At 41.9% G+C, this 22,875-nt stretch overlaps 1 pseudogene; it reads right to left on the bottom strand.

The window, feature by feature from the left end:
* Positions 1-371: 371 nt before the first annotated feature.
* Positions 372-13,372, bottom strand: LOC139368937 (G/T mismatch-specific thymine DNA glycosylase-like; annotated as a pseudogene).
* Positions 13,373-22,875: the final 9,503 nt, after the last annotated feature.

Below are 22,875 nucleotides of genomic sequence, written 5' to 3'. Positions count from 1 at the left end.
TTTAAGAACACCATGCGCAAAGGGATATTCAATGTCGGCTTCAAAATAAATAATTAAACCCATCTACTAATAGGTGTTCTTCTGGTCCTGAATATTTTGGCTTGCCATGACAGGTTGACAGGTTGAATATTTATTGGTCTAAGACATCAGCTTCACAATTTATTAATTTGAAAAAAATATAAACATAATACCACTTTAACATTAGATCGCATTCAAGGTAAATGCTGCAGATGTCAGATTCATTTGAGAAATGTCCTATAAAATGTCAAGCCACTATAGCTTGGTTTCTGACTGAATCCCAGCCTAGGTCTATTATTATTTAGTCTCTTTACAAGGATAACATGTACAGGAAGTGACCAATTGAATTACAATTGGCAAAATTATTATTTTTTATTTAAATTCACATTGGTCACAAAAAAAGAAACCAATACAAAACCTCAAAAGGTGCGCTTGTAGCCATTTAAACCCTGATCTAGCTCACGGTAGGCAACTTGGGACTTGTGACATGGAATGCTGCTGTAACTTCACCACTGGTGTAAAGACTAATGCTTAAGTATTAGAACTTCTGACATACTGTTACATTGACAGGTGCATTTTGGGAAGCATTCAGATGCATTGACCTTTTCCACATTGTTACGTCACAGCCTTATTCTAAAATGGATTAAATTGTTTTTCTCTCATCAATCTACACACAATAGCCCATAATGACAAAGCAAAAACTGGTTAAGAAATGTTGGCAAATAAATAAATATAGACCCTTTACTAAGTACTTTGTTGAAGCACCTTTGGCAGCGATTACAGCCTCGAGTCTTTTGGGGTATAACATAACAAGCTTGGCACGCCTGTATTTGGGGAGTTTCTGCCATTCTTCTCTGCATATCCTCTCAAGCTGTCAGGTTGGATGGGGAGCGTCTCTGCACAGCTATTTTCAATATCTCCAGAGGTGTTCGATTGGGTTGAAGTCCGGCCTCTGGCTGGGCCACTCAAGGACATTCAGAGACTTGTCCCAAAGCCATTCCTGCGTTGTCTTGGCTGTGTGCATAGGGTCGTTGTCCTGTTGAATCTGCGACCCAATCTGAGGTCCTGAGCAGGTTTTCATTAAGGATCTTGCTGTACTTTGCTTTGTTCATCTTTCCCTCGATGCTGACTAGTCTCCCAGTCCATTCCGATGAAAAGCATCCCCACAGCATGATGCTGCCACCATGCTTCACCGTAGGGATGGTGCCAGGTTCCCTCCAGACGTGACAACGCTTGGCATTCAGGCCAAAGAGTTCAATCTTGGTTTCATCAGACCAGAATATCTTGTTTCTCATGGTCAGAGTCTTTAGGTGCCTTTTGGCAAACTCCACGTGGGCTGTGATGTGCCTTTTACTGAAGAGTGGCTTGTGTCTGGCCCCTCTAATATAAAGGCCTGATTGGTGGAGTGCTGCAGAGATGGTTGTCCTTCTGGAAGGTTCTCCCATCTCCACAGAGAAACTCTTGGGTTCATGGTCACCTCCCTGACCAAGGCCCTTCTCCCCCACCGCCCAGTTAGGCTGGGCGGCCAGCTCTAGGAAGAGTCTTGGTGGTTTCAAACTTCTTCCATTTAAGAACTATGGAGGCCACTGTGTTCTTGGGGACCTTCAATGCTGCAGAAATGCTTTGGTACCCTTCCCCAGATCTGTGCCTTGACACAATCCTGTCTCGGAGATCTACGGACAATTCCTTTGACCTCATGGCTTGGTTTTTGCTCTGACATTCACTGTCAACTGTGGGACCTTATATTAGACCGGTGTGTGCCTTTCCAATCATTGAATTTACAAAAGGTGGACTCCAATCAATAGTCTGAATACTTAAGTAAATTAGGTAATTCTGTTTATAAAAAACGTTTTTTTCTTCATCATTATGGGGTGTTGTGTGTAGATTGATGAGGAAAAACATGTATTTAATCAATTTTAGAATAAGGCTGTAACGTAACAAAATGTGGAAAAAGTGAAGGGGTCCGAATACTTTCCAAATTAACTGTACGCATAAAAAAAGGTACTATGACAACACTTCTCAGCGTGCATCCATACATTTGCCCAGAGGGATCATGAGTAGTATCTCAGAAGTAAGAACGTGTGCAAAGAGTATATTGTAATGTACAGCATGAAACGATTTTAAGAAAGAACAGGGTCGTGTTCATTAGGCACCAAATGGGAAAAAAACTGGTTGAAACCCGGAAGGGACATTCTGTCCGAAACTCCGTTTTTGTATCCGTTTCAAATAATTGAAAAATGTTTTAAAAAATTTATGAACACATCCCAGCGTTTAGTCACTCAGGATGCAACAGAAGATAATTTCTTGGTATGCTAACAGAACGAAGGCTAGAGGCAAGGTTTTCAACAAACACACCTTCAGAACTCGAATAAAAACAATATTACCAACACAGCTACCTGGTGTTTCTTTTAAGGCTGCAAAGTAAAAATAAAAATAAAAAAAAGCCAAGTAAAATAGAAAATCCCGATAAATTTATAAACAACATTTTCAGAAACATACTAAACATAAGAAAGTAAAAGAAAAAATATATAGCACCCATCTTGAGTATTGCAACTCCACGATAAAAGGCTTGTAAAGACATTACTAAAACATCCCTCAGTGGAATCACTTTTTGACCTTGTGTCTAGTTCATTCTCCTCAAGGTACAGCACTTATATAAAAGTAGAGTACTAGCTCATCTTAAACTTTACAATGCATTACTTACAGTGTCATCTTACTGTATGTGTTTTGTCACATGTTTATTTGGGACTCTCTGACACGTGTGTAAAAGCATGATTTAGAACCATTTGTACTGTCAGAGCAGTAACCAATACAGTATGCATGCTTTGCTTACACCTACTGTACCCGCCTGTGGCAAAGTACAGTATTAAAACAAAGTGTCAAGTCCCTGATTTCACATATTTTAAAAGGACTGCCTTGTGGGCAATCAAACACACACACAGTATGACAAAACCAGATTTTAAAAAAAAGCTCATATTCCACAAATCCTTTAAAAATTATAAATCTAGACAATTCCATCTATCAACTAGTCAAGTGTATATTCCAAAATGGCAAAAAAAATACAAAACACTAAAAACTATCATTTCTGTCTTTAAACAGAGGTGCAGCTTCTTGTTGAAGGGAGGGTAAAGGATGTGCGGCTTTGAGGTCTGTGCACGAATAGATAGGGCTCGTTAGGAGCCATTTACCCTTTCTTATACGTTGCCCACCCATGCCTGTGGTTCTTTAGAGCCACCCATGTCTAATCTGATCAGTGAAAGACTGCCTCATCCACTGTCTGTCTGGGAGTTGTCCTTCTGTGGTGGTGGTGGCGGCCGTAGGAGGTTGGTAAGTGTTTGCCTTCTCGGCAGCGTCTGAAATTAGAACAAAAAGCCTTTAAAGCTGAGGTGAGGGAATTTGGGCACGCTACCTCGAGCCCATTGTTAGGTGCGGCAGGTAGCCTCGTGGTTAGAGCGTTGGACTTGTAACCGGAAGGTTGCCAGATCGAATCCCCCAAGCTGACAAGGTACAAATTCTGCCCCTGAGCAAGGCAGTTAACCCACTGTTCCTAGGCCGTCATTGTAAATAAGAATTTGTTCTTAAATGACATGCCTAATTAAATAAAGGATAAATAAGAAAAATTGGAACAGGTAGGTGTTTTAGGCTTGGAGGTCGAAAGATCGGGCTTCTTTGTATCCGTGCTATTACGGCTTCTGCGACAGCATGGGCAGCACTAATTTAGGGCTTTCCATTTCTTCTTCTACATTTGAGTCTAAACGAACTGAATAGGTGCATACTGCCACCTGGAGTGTGATGTCTGAACATGTGTAAAGCCAAAGTTGGTGATTTACTCACTGCCACCTGCGGTTATGGAATGTTTGCTCATTGGCTGATTCCTCCTGATGACCTGGATGGAATTGTGTGATCCTTCCTTAACCCATAAGAAAAATTGTGAAAGTCCTCAATGGCGCTGCCCATGCTAAAACAGGCTTTGGGGAACAATTCTTTTAAATATATTTAACCTTTATTTATCTAGGCAAGTCGGTTAAGAACAAATTCTTATTTACAAAACCCTAAACGTGCACTCCTTGGGGTCCCCAGGACAGAGTTTGGCAAACGCTGAACTACAGCCAGAGGATGGGTACATGACGGACACATTGTTGTTTTGCAGTTCTCATATATTGTTCATATGGTAAGTACGTATTTGTTGCATGAGAAATAGAAGGAAAACTATTACTGCCACCAGTACAGGCATTGTCAAAAACACAAGGCCCGACATCAATGAGTTGCGTCGTAGACTATCCTTTGGCCACTTCTGCTGTTCACAAGTGATTTCCCATTTCATAGGGTTATTTCTCTCCCTACCACTGGTTGCTCCGTTTTGAAGGACACTCCACCACCGAGGGACACTCGAAAACGAGGGGGAGGGCTAAGTGGAGGTTATTGGGAATTGAGCTTATGGGTTTAGGCCATAGCTAGACAGTACACATCCCATCCATAGGGGACAGCAGCAACCGGGCCTGGTACTGAGTGTGCCAGCAAGGCATGATAAGTTAGTGATCAGCAGGTGAGAAGTGTACGGAGTAGGACTTTAGTTTTGGCATGCCTTCTTGATTCTTTTTGTGTATATTATAATTATTTTTGTCACAATTGAACAACTATGACCTGCTTGGGCTGACTGACTACAGAGTCCAGACAGAGATCACCCTGGACCCTGGTAAGTACGTGTGTCCTAATTACAACACCGGTCAGCTTAAAATCGCTTACTTTCATGCTTAGTGCACACATTAATATCAGGTTATGGCCCAGTTAGTTAGCTAGGACCCCTAGACATAGCTTTGGTAAAAAATATTCTATAGTCTAAGTAATTGGTTTCAAAACCCCATTCAGTCTCCTACATTTTTGGCCATGCCATCAGCAATAGAGTACCACAGTATGAGTCATAATACCCATAAAACCTAGCGGTCAATCTGGGATATGGTTCCAATCATTTACCCACCATTCATTTTTCCCATTGGGGTTTTTAGAAACACAAATAATGGCTGTTTCGTGTAGGCTTACCCTGGTGTGATGTTTTGATAACCGTGTAAATCTCTATGAGAACTGCAAAACAACAATGTGTCCGTCATGTACCCATCCTCTGGCTGTAGATCGGCGTTTCCCAAACTCTGTCCTGGGGACCCCAAGGGGTGCATTTTCCCCCCTCAAAAATCCCCTTTGGGGAAAATGAATGGTGGAATAACGATTGGAACCATTTCCCTATTTGACCGCTGGGATTTATGACACAGGATTTATGACACACCCTGCATTCCAAACCGACCCCTAGCCACTCCCGTAGATCTGGAGGGATTGGATAGGAATACGCAAAATATGCCTTTTGATAGGCTGGATGTAATTTACGCCATATTATTCCCACCTATCCAGCTCCTTTAAATCTGTAGCAGTGTCAGGAGACGAGGAATTCGAGGCACATACAAATCCAGTGCTTAGATCACGATACCTCGTGGCGCCTAGACTCACTACAAGGTGAGGATGCGGAAGTACTTTTGTAATTTGGGTTAACTACCACTTTTTAAGACCACAGTTGATATAGTTACTGCTCGTTCTATTTGTATGGTGCTGACCTGTGTTCCCAGCCAACGAGAAGTTAGTGACCGTTGCTCTGGCCCTCCTCAGGCCCGGGCCCGCCCTCTCCATACGCTCCGCCGAGGGCGGCCTCGTAGCCTGGGTCGTACGCCTCTTCCTTGATCGCCATCCTCTTAGCGTCCTCTGCAACGGGGAGAAAAACACACAATTCAATTCACAACTTTTTTTTTGTCGTTTTGAAATCAGCTTCTTCAGGTGACTATGACTTCCTTGAGACCATGAGATGGGACAGGACCGTGATGGGTTTTCATTTCATTCTTCAAAATGAAATGTCACATTGTACCTTATCATAATAAACGTACATTTTATATTAATTAGGTCAATGATGTTCCTGTTTGAATAGTCATTATAGCACTGCCTGCAGCACGTTCTCTTACCTTTGGCCAGTCCCAGGTCAAAGCTGTACTCCAACTCCTGAATCTCCTCAGATCGGGCCACGCCCCTGAGCTGGTCCCTCAATTCCCTCAGCTTGATGTAGAAGTGCACTTTGTCCTGGGCACGGGGAAACTGGGCGCAGCGGGCACTCGACGAGGGCATCAGATACAATGCCTGTATGGGCGAGGGCAGGGTTACATGTCATTTCAAAGGGGAAATGGCACGGTACTGCCACCGTATGCTCAATGATCATAGTTAAATGTGAACTATTTCAAAGACTGTTTTGTTCGATTTGATTCTTTAGTCAAAACGGTGACATTTGGACCAGTTATTGTGAGAAAGCGCTTGATCCAGGAAGTACATCTTCTTTCAACTCTTCCATTTCTTTATCCTCCATTCATCATGAAATACAGTACCTGGAGCACCACAACATACACTACCAGGTAGCAGAGCCCTTACCACTTCACAGTCCGGTATCTTGTGTGGCTGCAGACCAAAGTCAAGCTTCTTGGGCTTTTTACCAAACATCTCTCTGCAGAACATTTCATAGATACCTGAAAATAAACAGAATGTCAATGGTTAATATCGAATTTCAATGGAAAGTTCTGGCCACTGGAATTTCTCCTATTTAGCAGGGATGTGTAGCTACTTACATTTTCCATTGAAAACAGCTATGAGGGGCTTGTACTTTTTCAGCTTCTCAACAAGAATTAAGGCGCCCTCGCGGAGCTCTTTGCTGTGAAGAAACAGAAGATTTGAGTCAAACATTGTATTCCATCTATGTTAATTCAGCTTGCTATGTGGCCACTGTTCGAGACAAATGTCTCTGCATCCTCCCACTCGCTTTTCAGCACATTGCAGACTGACTTTAGGTATTTTATTATGTTCTTCCTAAGCTTACGTTGACAGGTCCTTGCTTCCAGGCGTTGTCCTTGCCACCATGTTGGTGAAGCCGATCTTATATTTCTCTGGCAGGCTGGTGTCGCTCATGTGGTTAAGCTGCTCATCAGTGAATCCGGACAAGAACAGGCACTTCCCTGAAGAGGATAACTACTCATTAAATTCATTGTGCCATTATTTTTCTGAAATTGGGGTGAAAATCTGTATTCTCTGCGCACTAAGCGTACAACTGCGTCATCCTGTTTGGCATGAGTAACAATAACATTGCCTTGAATGTAAAGTTTAGCAATTTATTTCATTCATAAATGGTGTTAGGGTAATGAAAGAGCAGACAAAACAAATACTGAGAAGGAAGATTTATGATGTTTCCAAAGTAAGAGACTGAATAAATACGCAAAGCAACTTACAGAAATGGTTTCCATGGCCAGGGAACCATCGTCCAACATAGGCTGCCACGAGACCTGGGTTGATTCCAATCTAGAACAAAAAAGTTGCATATTATACTACCGTTTTTTTTTTCATTAGAGCACGCAAGACGCATTTTGCAGCTGAAAACGAAAATAAGCATTTCTCATTGGACAAATCAAGTAGCTCCAATGTCTGGCGCACATCAAAAAATGTCTGGCACAAAGCGACAAAAGCGGTGAACTCACGATAACATAGTCCAGGTTGTGGTCAAGGATGTCGGTCAGAGTTCTACTCATGACCTCATCCTCAGTCATGCCTTTGAAGCGGTCCCTTTTCTTCTTGACTTTCTTGAAGGTCTTGTCTATTTTCTCCTGCGTGCCGTCTGCCTCTTGACACTCCTTGCCTTTCTTGGGCTTGGGTCCCGGTTTGGCCTTGGGTCCCGGTTTGGCCTTGGGTCCCGGTTTGGCCTTGGGTCCCGGTTTGGCCTTGGGCATTTTGGGTGGCTTGGGTTCCTTTGGTTGTGCCGTTCTCCCTCGCTTTTTTGCTGGAGCTGCAAGAGGGAGAGATCTTCCAATCACCTTGCTGTGAAACTTCACACTAGCCTCGACTGTCACAGGAACACTGATTTGTTCGATGAAGCATTTGCTTTTAAATCTGTGGGGAAATGCATCAAAGAACACTTCGCCCACAAATTAATCAACTTTAAATCCATCAGAAATACATTAAGGCTCATGTCCGTTATTGAATACAGCTCTGTGGGAATAAAGAACTAGGGTACCTTTCGCTATGTTGGCGGGCTCTTGCAGTGCCATGGGCTCATGACTGACAACCATATGAGCCATGACCCTCTGTCTTGGTCCCTCTGTGTAGTGAGGGTGAGGACTGTGATGGTGGTTGATGCCCAGCTACTGCCCCTGTAGAGCTTGAAGCTGTTGAGTAGACTGAATCCTGAAAAAAGGAAGACAAAAAAAAAAAAAGACCCACATTGTTAATTATATAACTGAAATACACTGACTATGCCAAACATTAGAAACACCTTCCTAGTATTGCGTTGAAACCCCCCCACCTCTCTCTCAGAACTGCCTCAATAAGTCATGCCGACTATACAAGGTGTTGAAAGCGTTCCACAGGGATGCTGGCCCATGTTGACTCCAATGCTTCCCACAGTTGTGTCAAGTTCGCTGGATGTCCTTTGGGTGGTGGACCATTCTTGATTCACGCGGGAAACTGTTGAGCGTGGAAAAACCCAGCAGTGTTGCAGTTCTTGACACAAACAGGTGCGCCTGGCACCTACTACCATACCCCGTTCAAAAGGCACTTAATTCATCCTCTGAATGGCACACACAACCAATGTCTCAACTGTCTCAAGACTTAAAAATCCGTATTTAACCTGTCTCTTCCCCTTCATCTACACTGGGTTGAAGTGGATTTAACAAGTGACATCAATAAGGGATCATAGCTTTCACTTGGATTCACCTGATTGGTCTGTAATGTTTTGTATACTCAGTGTATATTCTAGCACTGGGTTTCCTGTAGTCGGTCCTCGGGACCCAAGTTTTGGTTTTTGCCCAAGTATTACACAGCTGATTCAAATAGGCAACTAATCATTAACCTTTGATAATTTGAATCAACCGTGCATTGTTAGGGCAAAACCCTAAACGTACACCCCTTGGTGAAAAAATATATTAGTATATATTTGTACTTTAGATTATTTGTATTTTTTTTAAGTAGCCACTCTTTGCCTTGATGACTGAGTTTGGGGAAAGCTGTAGTGACACCTGTAAAACAAGTACATCATACCCTCCAGGACAGATTCAGAAATTTCAAAAGGTACCAGAATGTCCATTGCTCGTGTTTCTTGGCCCAAGCAAGTCTCTTCTTCTTATCCTTTAGTAGTGGTTTCCTTGCAGCAATTCGACCATGAAGTCCCGATTCACGCAGTCTCCTCTGAACAGTTGATGTTGAGGTGTGTCTGTTACTTGAACTCTGTGAAGCATTTATTTGAGCTGCAATTTCTGAGGCGGTTAACTCTAATGAACTTATCCTCTGCAGCAGAGGTAACTCTGGGTCTTCCTTTCCTGTGGCGGTCCTCATGAGAGCCAGTTTCATCATAGCACTTGATGGTTGAAAACTTCTTCAGGATTGGTGGGTCCCCTGCGGGACGGTTGAGCTAACGTAGGCTAATGCGATTAGCATGAGGTTGTAAGTAACAAGAACATTTCCGAGGATATAGACATATCTGATACGGGCAGAAAGCTTAAATTCTTGTTAATCTAACGCCACTGTCCAATTTACAGTAGATATTACAGTGAAAGAATACCATGATATAGTTTGAGGCGAGTGCACAATTTTGAACATAAAAAGTTATTAATAAACAAATTAGGCACATTTGGGCAGTCTTGATACAAATTTTTGAACAGAAATGCAATGGTGCACGATGGGACAAGAACATCCCCGACGGCCAAACCCTCCTCTAACCCGGACGACGCTGGGCCAATTGTGCGCCGCCCCATGGGTCTCCCTGTCGCGGACGGCTGCGACAGAGCCTGGACTCGAACCAGGATCTCTAGTGGCACAGCTAGCAATGCAATGCAGTGCCTTAGACCACTAGGCCACTCGGGAGGCCACAGAGAGATCCTTGACGAAAACCTGCTCCAGAGCGCACAGGACCTCAGACTGGGGCGAAGGTTCACCTTCCAACAGAACAACGACCCTAAGCACACAGCCAAGACAACGCAGAAGTGGCTTCGGGACAAGTCTATGAATGTCCTTGAGCGGCCCAGCCAGAGCATTGACCTGGTCCAACATATCGAGAGACCTGAAAATAGCTGTGCAGCGACACTTCCCATCCAACCTGAAAGAGCTTGAGAGGATCTGCAAAGAATGGGAAAAACTCCCTGAATACAGGTGTGCCAAGTTTGTAACGTCATACCCAAGAAGACGCAAGGCTATAATGACTGCGAATGGTGTTTCAACAAAGTACTGAGTAAAGGGCCTGAATACAGTTTTGACATGTTTTATTATCTAAAATCCTGTTTTTGCGTCGTCATTATGGGGTATTGTGTGTAGATTGAGAAGAAAAAAAATCTAGAATAAAGCTGTAGCATAGCAAAATGTGGAAAAGTCAAGGGGTCTGAATACTTTCCAAATGCATTGTGTGTACACACACACACAACCAAAAGTATGTGGACACCTGCTCATCAAACATCTCATTCTGGGAAGGCTTTCCACAGGATGTTGGAATATTGCTGCGGGGACTATTGAGATCAGGCACTGATGTTGGGCGATTTGGCCTGCCTCGTGGTCGGGGTTCCAATTCATCCCAAAGGCGTTCGATGGGGTTGAGGTCAGGGCTCTGAACAGGCCAGTCAATTTCTTTCACACCGGCCGTCAAACCATTTCTCTATGGACCTCTTTGTGCACGGGGGCATTGTCATGCTGAAACAGGAAAGGGCCTTCCCCAAACTGCTGCCACAAAGTTGGAATCACAAAATAGTCAAGAATGTCATTGTATGCAGCAGCGTTAAGATTCCCTTCCCTGGAACTTAGGGGCCTAACCCGAACCATGAAAAACTGCCCCAGACCATTATTCCTCCACCAAAATGTCCAGTTGGCACTGTGCATTCGGGCAGATAGTTCTCCTGGCATCTGCCAAACCCAGATTTGTCCATCGGACTGCCAGATGGTTAAACGGGATTAATCACTCCAGAGAACACGTTACCACTGCTCCAGAGTCCAATGGAGGCGAGCTTTACACCACTCCAGTCAACGTGCATGGTGATCTTAGGCTTGTGTGCGGCTGCTTGGCCATGGAAACCCATTTCAAGAAGTTCCCGTTGAACAGTTCTTGTGCTGACGTTGCTTACAGAGGCAGTTTGGAACTCGGCAGTGAGTGTTGCAACCGAGTACAGACGCTTCAGCATTCAGTTGTCCCATTCTGTGAGCTTGAATGGCCTACCACTTGGCGTCCGAGCTGATGTTGCTCCCTGATGTTTCCCCTTCACAATAACAGCACTTACAGTTGACCGGAGCAGCTCTAGCAGGGCAGAAGTTTGACGAACTGAATTGTTGGAAAGGTGGCATCCTATGACGGTGCCACGTTAAAAATCACTGAGCTCTTCAGTAAGGCCATTCTACTGCCAATGGAGATTGCATGGCTGTGTGCTCAATTTTATACACCTGTCAGCAACGGGTGTGGCTGCAATAGCCAAAATCCACTAATTTGAAGGGGTGTCCACATACTTGTGTGTTTGTATATGCATATATGTATGTCCAGTTGAAGTCGGAAGTTTACACACACCGTAGCCAAATACATTTAAACTCAGTTTTACAATTTCTGACATTTAATCCTAGTAGAAATTCCCTGTCTTAGGTCAGTTTAATTTAAGAATGTAAAATGTCAGAATAATAGTAGAGAATTATTTATTTCAGCTTTTATTCATTTCATCACATTCCCAGTGGGTCAGAAGTTTACATGCACTCAATTAGTATTTGGTAGCATTGCCTTTAAATTGTTTAACTTGGGTCAAATGTTTCTGGTAGCCTTCCACGAGCTTCCCACAATATGTTGGGTGAATTTTGGCCCATTCCTCCTGACAGAGCTGGTGTAACTGAGTCAGGTTTGTAGGCCTCCTTGCTCGCACACGCCTTTTCAGTTCTGCCCACAAATTTTCTATAGGTTTGAGGTCAGGGCTTTGTGATGGCCACTCCCAATACCTTGACTTTGTTGTCCTTAAGCCATTTTGCCACAACTTTGGAAGTATGCTTGGGGTCATTGTCCATTTGGAAGACCCATTTGCGACCAAGCTTTAACTTCCTGACTGATGTCTTGAGATGTTGCTTCAATATATCCACGTAATTTTCCATCCTCATGATGCCATCCATTTTGTGTAGTGCACCAGTCCCTCATGCAGCAAAGCACCCCCCCCCCCCCCCCCCAACATGATGCTGCCACCCCTGTGCTTCACGGTTGGGATGATGTTCTTCAGCTTGCAAGCCTCCCCTTTTTCCTCCAAACATAACGATGGTCATTATGGCCAAACAGTTCTATTTCCATTTCATCAGACCAGAGGACATTTCTCCAAAAAGTACAATCTTTGTCCCAATGTGCAGTTTCAAACCATAGCCTGGCTTTTTTATGGCGGTTTTGGAGCAGTGGCTTCTTCCTTGCTGAGCGGCCTTTCAGGTTATGTCGATATAGGACTCGTTTTACTGTGGATATAAATACTTTTGCACCGGTTTCCTCCAACCCCTTCACAAAGTCCTTTGCTGTTGTTCTGGGATTGATTTGCACTTTTCGCACCATATAAATACTTTTGCACCGGTTTCCTCCAACCCCTTCACAAAGTCCTTTGCTGTTGTTCTGGGATTGATTTGCACTTTTCGCACCAAAGTATGTTCATCTCTAGAAAACAGAACGCATCTCCTTCCTGAGCGCTATGAGAACTCAACACTGTTGAAAATATTTTGAGGGGACAAGCAGTCATCCACACAGCTTTTCTTTTCTTTTCTTTATGGTGGATTTACTTTGTTAGTCTGATCAATATTCATTTTGACATTATTATTATTCTGATTTGGATATAGCACATTTCCTGGTCATTGTCAATGTCTGGCATTGTAGGATGAATACGTCAGCTAGCAAGTGTCAGGGAGAAAAGTCAAAAGGATAAATGTTGTGCTAGACTAGTGTCGCTTTAGTAACTTGTTTGTCAACAAATTAAACAACCACACATTCTACCCCTACTTCGTCTATAGTGTACTTTAAATCAAAATCTAAGCCATTATGGATACCTAACGTTAGCTGGCGAATATAGCTATGCTAACTAGCTTGGTTAGCTATTCCGCTAAATAGCATGGATGAATGACTTGCTAACTAGCAATGATCCGGTTCGCTGTCCAATAAATACAAAGCGTATGTAACGTTAATTGACCAAATGCATACATACCTCTTACAGATATGGTTGAATGTGTTTATTATTATTTTTCTTGAAAACGATTGTACTATATCAATTTCCCTTTGGACTTGCTAGCATGCAACAAAGAAAGCGATGCACGTCAACTTTGACATGGGAATATACCAACATGATTAATAGGGAAACAAAGTAAAAACGTTCTTCTCCTGAAATAATACGTCAACTTTTAGTGCATGTATAACAAACATTTATATTGACATCAGGGATTCATGCTAATTATAATATGAACCGCAAAAAATATACATAACCCAAGCCACACACACCCCCCCCCCATATCAGCGTTGGTTTGCTCTACGGACTTTTAAACTCGCGAGGTGGTTTTCCATTGGCTTCCAACCCTCTGACCACTTGAAAGCAGGCAAGGTTGCCGCTTCATTAGTTTGATATGAATTAGCTCCATGAGAATAAGCATTTAGATTTTCTTGTATTCCTGTTTCGTGAGCGAATTAAAGCAGATGGTGGTAACAAATGTATAAGCCTTTCTAGTGGGCCTATTTTGTCCTGCGTAGTGGCACGCGCCTTTGAGTGTTGGTCACAAGAAAAGAAAAGCTCCTATTCAGCTAGAGAAAATAAATGACCGAGGTGTTTTTGGCGTTACTTCTAGGCCTACTATGCTACAGTAGGCATATATGCTATTATATTCGGTTCTGTTTAATACGAATTAATCATTTGATTGCGCTTTGATCTAACTTTACTAAATGAACACCATTGTGAAAAGTTATAATCTTCTATTTGTAATAATAATAACAATAAGTGATGAATAAGTGATGAATAGGCATTAGGCTTAGCCAACAGATGAGGATTATTTTAAGTGATTTGAGCGCCATTCAAATCGCGGTGCTGAAAAGACGGCACCATGGTCACATATGGTTCTGGCCTGGGCTTCACTGTATAAAAGTTATTTGAACATCAACGCATACACGTGGTGAATTTGGATCCTAGATCTCTGGTGTGATAAGGTTCATGTGATGGATCAGTTTATCTGCATATGCAATAGTGGTACGTTTCCATAAGCTAAGCACTCGGAACAGTAGGGTGAGTTCAAGTGCATCCTACACGAGCCCCAAATCGCACTGTTTTGAGGACAGCAGTTTTAGCAACCCCTGGAGTTCTGTCTAGCATTTCTTATGTCAGATTTGGCCCGCTCAAAGTGGTGAATCATCCAACCTATGGGCCTCTGCACAGTTATTCATCATTCGTGTTCTGCATTGGGAGAAGATGGGGAAGAAACCACAATTTACCTACGTATAGGCTGCTATTTCCTGCATTTTTATTTACTTAGTCATTCTATAATTTTCATGCAATTTATGTGGGAATTAAATAGAATTTGAGAATTTATCATTATTAATTTTCCAGGAATACTTTTTACCAAATTGAAAAAAGTGAGGGAGCGCCCCTCACCTGCACTATGGCAGGACTACATCCCTGCTGATATGTGCAATAAACTTGGGAATGTAAAACTCTGGTTACTATCTCTCTAGTTGCTGACCATTCAAATGCACGTTGCATGTTATTTATTCACAAAACTAACACACCGAGTCATAGTATTCAACCTAACAATCTTAGCCTATATTTAAGCAATAAGGCCATTGAGGGTATTGGTATAGGCTGTTAGTGCCTGGATACAGCCCTTAGCCGTGGTCATTTGGCCATATACCACAAAACCGGATGTGCCTTATTGCTATTTTAAACTGGTTACTGACGTAATTAGAACAGTAAATAGTACTTTTTTTGTCATACCCATGGTATGCGGTCTGATATAAAACGACTTTCAGCCATTCAGAGCACTAAGCACAGTTTATAATATTAAATTAATAGGCTCTTTCGACCCATTATGACACTGTACTTAAGCATTCTACTCAGCCAGCCGGTCAATTGCCCTTGCTATGTCAACAACATCAACATCAAGCTGTTTGCCAAAACCTGTTTGGCACTTTACAACTGCTGCCTGCAGGATCTCCTTTAAATGACAGTGAATGATGTTAATCAAATGAAGTAATTTTCTGTTACCCCTATGTGGAAGAAACATTACTGTTTTAAAAATGTGTTTCGAACTACATTGACAACTTTTAGGGTGGGTAGCTAGCTAACGTACCTAGCAAGCTACCTTGCATTGCAAACAGGATAATTTCATATACAACTTTGTAATATTTCATCTTCTGTGCCCGATGCTGGTCGAAGGCTCAATCAAGTCCTCAGCCAAGAAAGGACAGCTGCAGACCCTGGTGAACTTGTCATGTCGAAGATTTACAATCCATCTCTTCCGTTCTCTTCTAATATGGGGAACGTGTGGGAAGCTCAACACAAAGTTGAAATTCGCCATTGCCTCACATTGTGTCACACAGCAATGTTCCAATGAGGTGTTACCTTTGTGTCGCTGAAATCTTAAATATTTTATTTGACTGAAATAATGCAGATTTAGGATTCGAATACCATCCTTGATCTTCCTCTCATCTCCCACCTCTTGGACCAAATTAAAGGGATAATTCACCCAAATTACAAAATAACACGTTTGTTCCCTTACCCAGTACGCAGTTTGTGGCAAAAGTATGACAATCCATGTGTTGGTTTTATTTCCCTGGCACTGTTTCCAAATGCTAACATATTTGAATTTGTGGCACAAATCCCATTCCCATTCAAATCCCATCATTTTTCTCGCATATCATTGTCCAAATCACCCGAAAGTATCTCAAATTAATTGTGAAGCACAACAAATTCACTTCTACAGTGCCTTCAGAAAACATTCATACCCCTTGACTTTTTGTTGTTAGTCTGAATTCAAAATAGATTAAATATTGTTTTCTCATCCATCTACACACAATATCCCATAATGACAAAGTAAAAACATGTTTTTAGAAAATTTAGCAAATTTGTTGAAAATGAAATATAGAAATATCTCTTTTACTCACCCCTGAGTCAATATTTTGTAGAAGCACCATTGGCAGCGATGTAGAGCTGTGAGTATTTCTGGTTAAGTCTCTTAAGAGCTTTCATTTGCCCATTTATTCTTCAAACTCTGTCAAATTAGTTGTTGATCATTGCTAGACAACCATTTTCAGCTCTTGCCATAGATTTTAATGTAGACTTAAGTCAAAACTGTAACTCGGCCACTAAGGAACATTCACTGACTTCTTGATAAGCAACTCCAGTGTAGATTTGGCCTTGTGTTTTAGGATTATTGTCCTGATGAAAGGTGAATTCATCTCCCAGTGTCTGGTGGAAAGCAGACTGAACCAGGTTTTCCTCTAGGATTTTGCCTGTGCTTAGCTCCATTCCATAATTTTTTTTACACAAAAAAGCTCCCCATTCCTTAACGATTAAAAGCATACCGATAGCATAATGCACCCACCACTATTCTTGAAAATATTGAGAGTGCTACACACTAATGTGTTGAATTGGATATGCACATAACACTTTGTATTCAGGACAAAAGGTGTTTGTTTTTTTACTTTAGTGCCTTGTTGTTAGTGCCTTGTTGCAAACTGAATGCATTGTATTCTGTACAGGCTTCCTTCTTTTCACTCTGTCATTTAGGTTATTATTGTGGAGTAATGACAATGTTGTTAATCCATCCTCAGTTATCTCCTATTACAGCCAGTTACAGCCTGTAACTGTTTTAATGTCACCATTGGATTCATGGTGAAATCCCTGAGCGGTTTCCTTCCTCTCCTGCAGCTGAGTTAGGAAGGACACCTGTAACTTTGTAGTGACTGGGTGTATTGATACACCACCCAAAGTGTAATTATAACTTCACCATGCTCAAAGGGATATTCATTGTCTGCTTTTAAAAAAAACAACATCTACCAATAGGTGCCCCTCTTTGCGAGGCATTGGAAAACCTCCCTGGTCTTTGTGGTTGAATCTGTGTTTGAAATTCACTGCTCGACTGAGGGACCTTACAGATATGTGTCGGCTACAGAGAGGAGTTAGTCATCATTTAAAAAAACATTTTAACACTATTATTGCATACAGTGAATCCATGCAACTTATTACGTGACATAAGTAGATTTTTACTCCAGAATGTATTTAGGCTTGCCATATCAAAGGGGTTGAATACTTATTGACATTTCAGCTTTTCATTTTTAATTAATTTGTCAAACTTTCTAATACTAGAATTCCACTTTGACTTTATGGGGTATTGTGTGTAGGCCAGTGACCCCAAAAAATCTAAATTAAGTCCCTTTTAAATTAAGGCTGTAACACAACATGTGGTAAGTCAAGGGGTATGAATACTTTCTGAAGGCACTGTAGATAATTTGAACATGCAGTGCGAAAAATACTCATATCGATCTTGAATGGGATTTGGAACACAGATGCATTTGGAAACTTTGCAAGGGAAATTAAACCAAAGCATGGATTGCTGTCATACCTTGTCCATAGACTGCTTACAAGGTAAGGAAACAAATGTGTGATTTGGGTGAAATAGGCCTGTCCCTTTAAGGCAGGACCAAAAATTCAGAAATGGCAGCAACGTTCTTCCACCTCACACAAGGATTCCTCCGAAGTTTCGAACAGATTGAAACAACCCTGTGTAAGGAGCACAAGGATGACCTTCAATACAGGATCCCACAGAAAACATACGGATGGCGAGGAGGTAGGAAATAAATCAACAAATTAAGGTATATTGTGTGCACTCGCAATGTAAGCAGTACAACATCCGCACCGGAGTTGGACAATAAAGGACACTTGCCAGTTCTGCAGGCTGACCCTCAGGCAATTGACGTCTTCAACCTTTATTTTACTGGATTTTATTTTCCAGTTAAATGTAAACACAAAAACAAAGCTGTCAGACATATACACTGTAAAGTGGAATATTGCTTAAGGCATACAACGACAATAGGACAACAATATAATCATGACAACAACACAAGTGGTCAGGTAGGCGTTTACAATCCGTTTACAATTAGTTCACAATCAGTCTTTATCCAGAAGATCAAGAAATGGACCCCAAATCTTTAGTAATCTTTTGTAGTTGGTGCTGTATCAGTGTACCCCCCCATGTTTATGGTGTTGATCATTTCGGCTAACCATCCCTGGAGACGAGGGGAAGTGGGTGATTTCCATTCTGTGAGGATTTTTCTTCTTTTTTTCCAGCAGCAACCATCCTGAACATCAAAGCATGTTGTTCCTCATAAAATTATTTAAAATGAGATTCTGAACAACTGAAGAGAGTAAGTTCTGGATCAGGTTCAATGGCCCTCTCATACACATTTGAATACTATTGAAAAATAATATTAATTCAACCAGAAGTCATTTAGAAGTGGGCTTAGCCAAAAAAAGATGAGTCAATGAGCCCTCTGGGGTTTTACATCTGCCACACATTGGGGAAACCTGAGGGTAGATTCTAAGTAGTTTGTTTTTCCAGTAAAGAAGTCTGCATTACATTATTGTACCAATTGATACCTGTCATGGATGGAACAAGAGTTCATTCTAGACAGGGCTTCTGCCCAGATATCATCAACTCTTCATCCCAGGTCTCCTTAAAAGGACTAGTAGAGCCCTCTGTATATTTGGAGAAAAAATGATATAAACTGGGAGACTAGGTGTTTTGAGTTGGGAGGGCGCTGTAACAAGTCATAAAATGAGCATTGCACAGTGAGGGTTTCAAAGTTTGGAATTTTCCCATTATATAGTGTCTGACTTAGAGTTCAAATGTGTTCTTTCACTGGTTACATGATGCAAATTGCTGTTGGGGAAGCTATTCTGAAATATAGTTTACCAAGCTACCAATTACTTCACTCTGTAACAAGTTAAGCTAATAAGCTGACAGTCCCTGAAATCGGGTACTAGAATTACTTGTAAAAATATGTATATGTTTACATTACATATTTGATTGATTTCCCACCCTTTTATGTCAGAAGACTGCCAGCCAGACCTTCCCAGGACCGTGTCAATGTCCTCTGACGAATATGGCAAATATTTCAAGGATTTTATACTGAGTTAGAGTTAATAAATGGAAATTAGTCAATTGAAATAAATTCATTAAACCCTAATCTATGGATTTCACATGACCGGGCAGGGGCACATCCAGTGGCCTGGCTCCCACTGAGAAGCCAGGCCCAGACAATCAGAATGAGTTTTTCCCCACAAAGGGCTTTATTACAGACAGAAATACTCCTCAGTTTCATCAACTGTCCAGGTGGGTGGTCTCAGATGATTCCGCAGGTGAAGAAGCCGAATGTGGAGGTCCTGGGCTGGCGTGGTTACATGTGGCCTGCGGTTTTGAGGCTGGTTGGACATATTGGCAAATTATCTAAAACTACCTTGGGGCGGCTTATGGTAGAGAAATGAACATTCAAATACTGGCAACAGTTCTGGTGGACATTCCTGCAGTCAGCATGCCAATTGCACGCTCCCTCAATCTGTGGCATTGTGTTGTGTGACAAAATTGCACATTTTAGAGTAGCCTTTTATTGTCCACAGCACAAGGTGCACTAACAGGGATGAAAATAAATTTGTGCACAACATTTGAGAGAAATAAGCTTTTTGTGCGTATGGAACATTTCTGGGATATTTTATTTCAACTCATGAAACATGGGACCAACACTTTGCATGTTGCGTTTAGATTTTTGTTCAGTATATGTTTGGTTAATTAATAAAGAAGGTGAAATACTTGGGTAGATGTTCCTAAAACAGATTATAATTATATATGGACATACTATAAACTATTAAAAGGTTTATTCATTCACATTTTTTTTATCATACCATCATATTTGTATATGTATTATTATACTTTTATTGTGTACTAGATCATATGGGTTGGAAAGTGTTTTGTTGTTGTTGTCATAAATAAACAATTCTAGGTGAAAGCCAAAGATCATAGGTTTCTGGGGAGGTAGGCTCTGTCAGCTCAATTAAGCAACACTAAAGCTACCTTTTTAAAATAATATAGTTTACCTAACTAAAGTTACTTTGAAAAGGTAGTTCACTACAAAAACTACTTGTGATAAATTATATCTAAATCTAAAATGTCATAGACTACCAATTGTCATAGACTGCATAGACTGGTAGCAGAATGTGTCATTTAGCCTCTTTAAAACAAAAAGTGTTTCAAGCAAGAATTAGGCAGGACTGATGCTAAAAAAACATCTTGCCTACTTCACACATTTTATTTTCTTTTTTTGCAAAAAAAGTACTGTGTCTAACTAGTTCCAGTAGTTAACTACACTGCTACATGGCAACAAAGTACATTGAGTTCAACTACCACCAAGCTGCTGCAACATGTAGTTCAATTACTGGTTGAACTACATGTAGTTCACTACTCCCCAACAGTCTAGTATAGGTCTTCAATTGTGGCCAGCCCTTTCTTCCATTCAACAAACACCTTATGATCCTGAGATGGAACCAAATAATGATGAAAGCATATCGGGGTGTATACAGAGGTATCAGGCACCTTATATACATGCTTAATCTGGCTTAGAATTCTTAAAGAATATTTTCTAAAAAAAGTTGTTGCCTGTTAATTTGTTTGGGCACTCTGCTTTGGAGAAAACCAAGGCCTTAAGTAAATTGAAATAAAGGTTAAATATATATATATATATTTTAATAAGATAGGTATTTATTGTGGTATAGACTTCCATACTTAGCCACAGGATGGCATCAGCGTCTAACACATCAGGGAAACCCAAATCGCCAGTGAGTTAACGCCTTGGCATTCGCAGCCCAGTACTGCTGTTTAAAGATAGGTAGGCCTCCACTTTCCAAGGGCTTTTGCAGGTGAGCTTTACAAAAACTATGGCCTTTGTAAACCCCAGATAAATGGCATGATTGTTGAGTAGAGGCTTCTAACTACTACATACTACATAAGTATCATTACAGATTCAGTGTTGGCAGTAAAGTTCTGCATGGTGAATACAACAGAACAGATTACCTGGAATGACATTCACTCTAGGCCGTGGCTAAAAAGAACAAATTGAAAGCCACGCCCCAAATAAACCACACCTCATCTTCTGATCGCCTGCCACCTCTACACACGGTATACTGTAGTATTTACTGTAGTGTTTTTGCGGACTGTGCTACGGCATACTGTAGTATTTACTGTAGTGTTTTTGCGGACTGTGCTACGGCATACTGTAGTATTTACTGTAGTGTTTTTGTGGACAGTAATATTTACTAAAGTGCTTTTGTTTTATTATCTTTTCCATAACCTTTAGATAAGTAGGACTAGGTTCTGAGCGGAGAGTTCAGAGCTTCTGCTCTTTTCTATAACCTATAGAGACGGCTGTGAGGTGGCTGGGGCGAGACGCAGGATCCAGCAGGCTGCCACGAGCTTCGCTTTTGCACGCCACACTTCTGCCGCATGGCATCGACGTTGGACCCGAACAACTCCTTGGGCTTCACTGGGGCATCCAGGAGGTCCACTTGTTCTTTGTCTGTTAGGCTCGATAAGCTTAGCCCTTTCTCCCACCACCGCTAGGCTCGTGATACGACCACAGCCTTGGATGGCACTACGGGAGTGTTAGCAGTTGATGTTATTCTTTATAACACAGACCCCAAAGCAAATCAGGGGGAGGACAATTGGTTTATTCAAAGAGGATGAATCATAAATGTTATGCTGAGAGGTAGATGGTCATTCCTTCCCTGTCCTCAGTGATTCTCCCCAGTGAAGAAAGGGACAAGATGTAGTTATAATTCCTTGCAATAAAGCTGGGCCAATGGCCAAATAACCTCCCAAGCATCTGGGTCTAGGGTGTCTTGAGTCCAGTTGCTAAGCCTGACATCATAACAATAAAAAGGTCTCATTAGAAGCTCTTGCTTGGGCTGAGGGCTTGTAAGTCCTCTGAAAAAAACGGAGGCAGTAAAGTGTTCCGCCTTCCCAGGGAGTGAGGCGCTGGTGTCGATTGTAACATGTCGTGAGAGGCTGAGGTGGTGAGCCAGTGAGAGGGTTGCCAAACCCGGATTCCTCCTTGTTGCGCATTTCCAGGCTGGGGTCATCCCCATTACCTGCGCTATCTCAAGGATATCCATAATATTAATCCCATTGTCATCCTCGTCTTCCTTTTTATTTAACCTTTATTTAACTAGGCAAGTCGGTTCTTACATCGTCAGACAGTGAGGAGGGGGGAGTTTAGGTTATCCATGACAACTGGGCTCTGATGCGGAGAGCTGAGCCTCAGCTATCGCTGTTGGCTCGGAGGCAAGAGGGGCTATCGAGATAGAAGCCCATTTAAGCCTCCTTTTCAGACATGCTCTCTTGACTCCGGGTCCTTGAGCACTTCTTGGGCGTGTTCCTAATCCAAGGAATTGATGCATAGAGGGTGGGAATCTTTCCCGCAATCATGGAACTGCAAGCACTAGAACGTGGGGGGGTTTGAGTGACGGGCTAGGTTCGTCCTGGGACGGGATAGCACTGGCCATTGTGAGGAACATAATGGTTAGTACCCAACCTCTCGACAGAGTCCTAAGACCTACGCCCTGCAGCGATATTTTTCATGGTTCACTTGTGAGCCGTTAAGCCAGAAACCAGGGATCCAATATGAGCGCTAGAGTAGAGATGCTCTTCGCGAGGAAGAGAAGCGAGAATAAACAGGGGCTCATTAGCATACTTGGGCGCATGTTCTAAAATATGTTATACCTT

Source organism: Oncorhynchus clarkii, chromosome 2, assembly GCF_045791955.1.
Source record: "Oncorhynchus clarkii lewisi isolate Uvic-CL-2024 chromosome 2, UVic_Ocla_1.0, whole genome shotgun sequence".
NCBI classification, from domain to species: domain Eukaryota; kingdom Metazoa; phylum Chordata; class Actinopteri; order Salmoniformes; family Salmonidae; genus Oncorhynchus; species Oncorhynchus clarkii.
The sequence above is the reverse complement of the archived record's forward strand: the minus strand, read 5'-3'. Positions and strand labels throughout refer to the sequence as shown.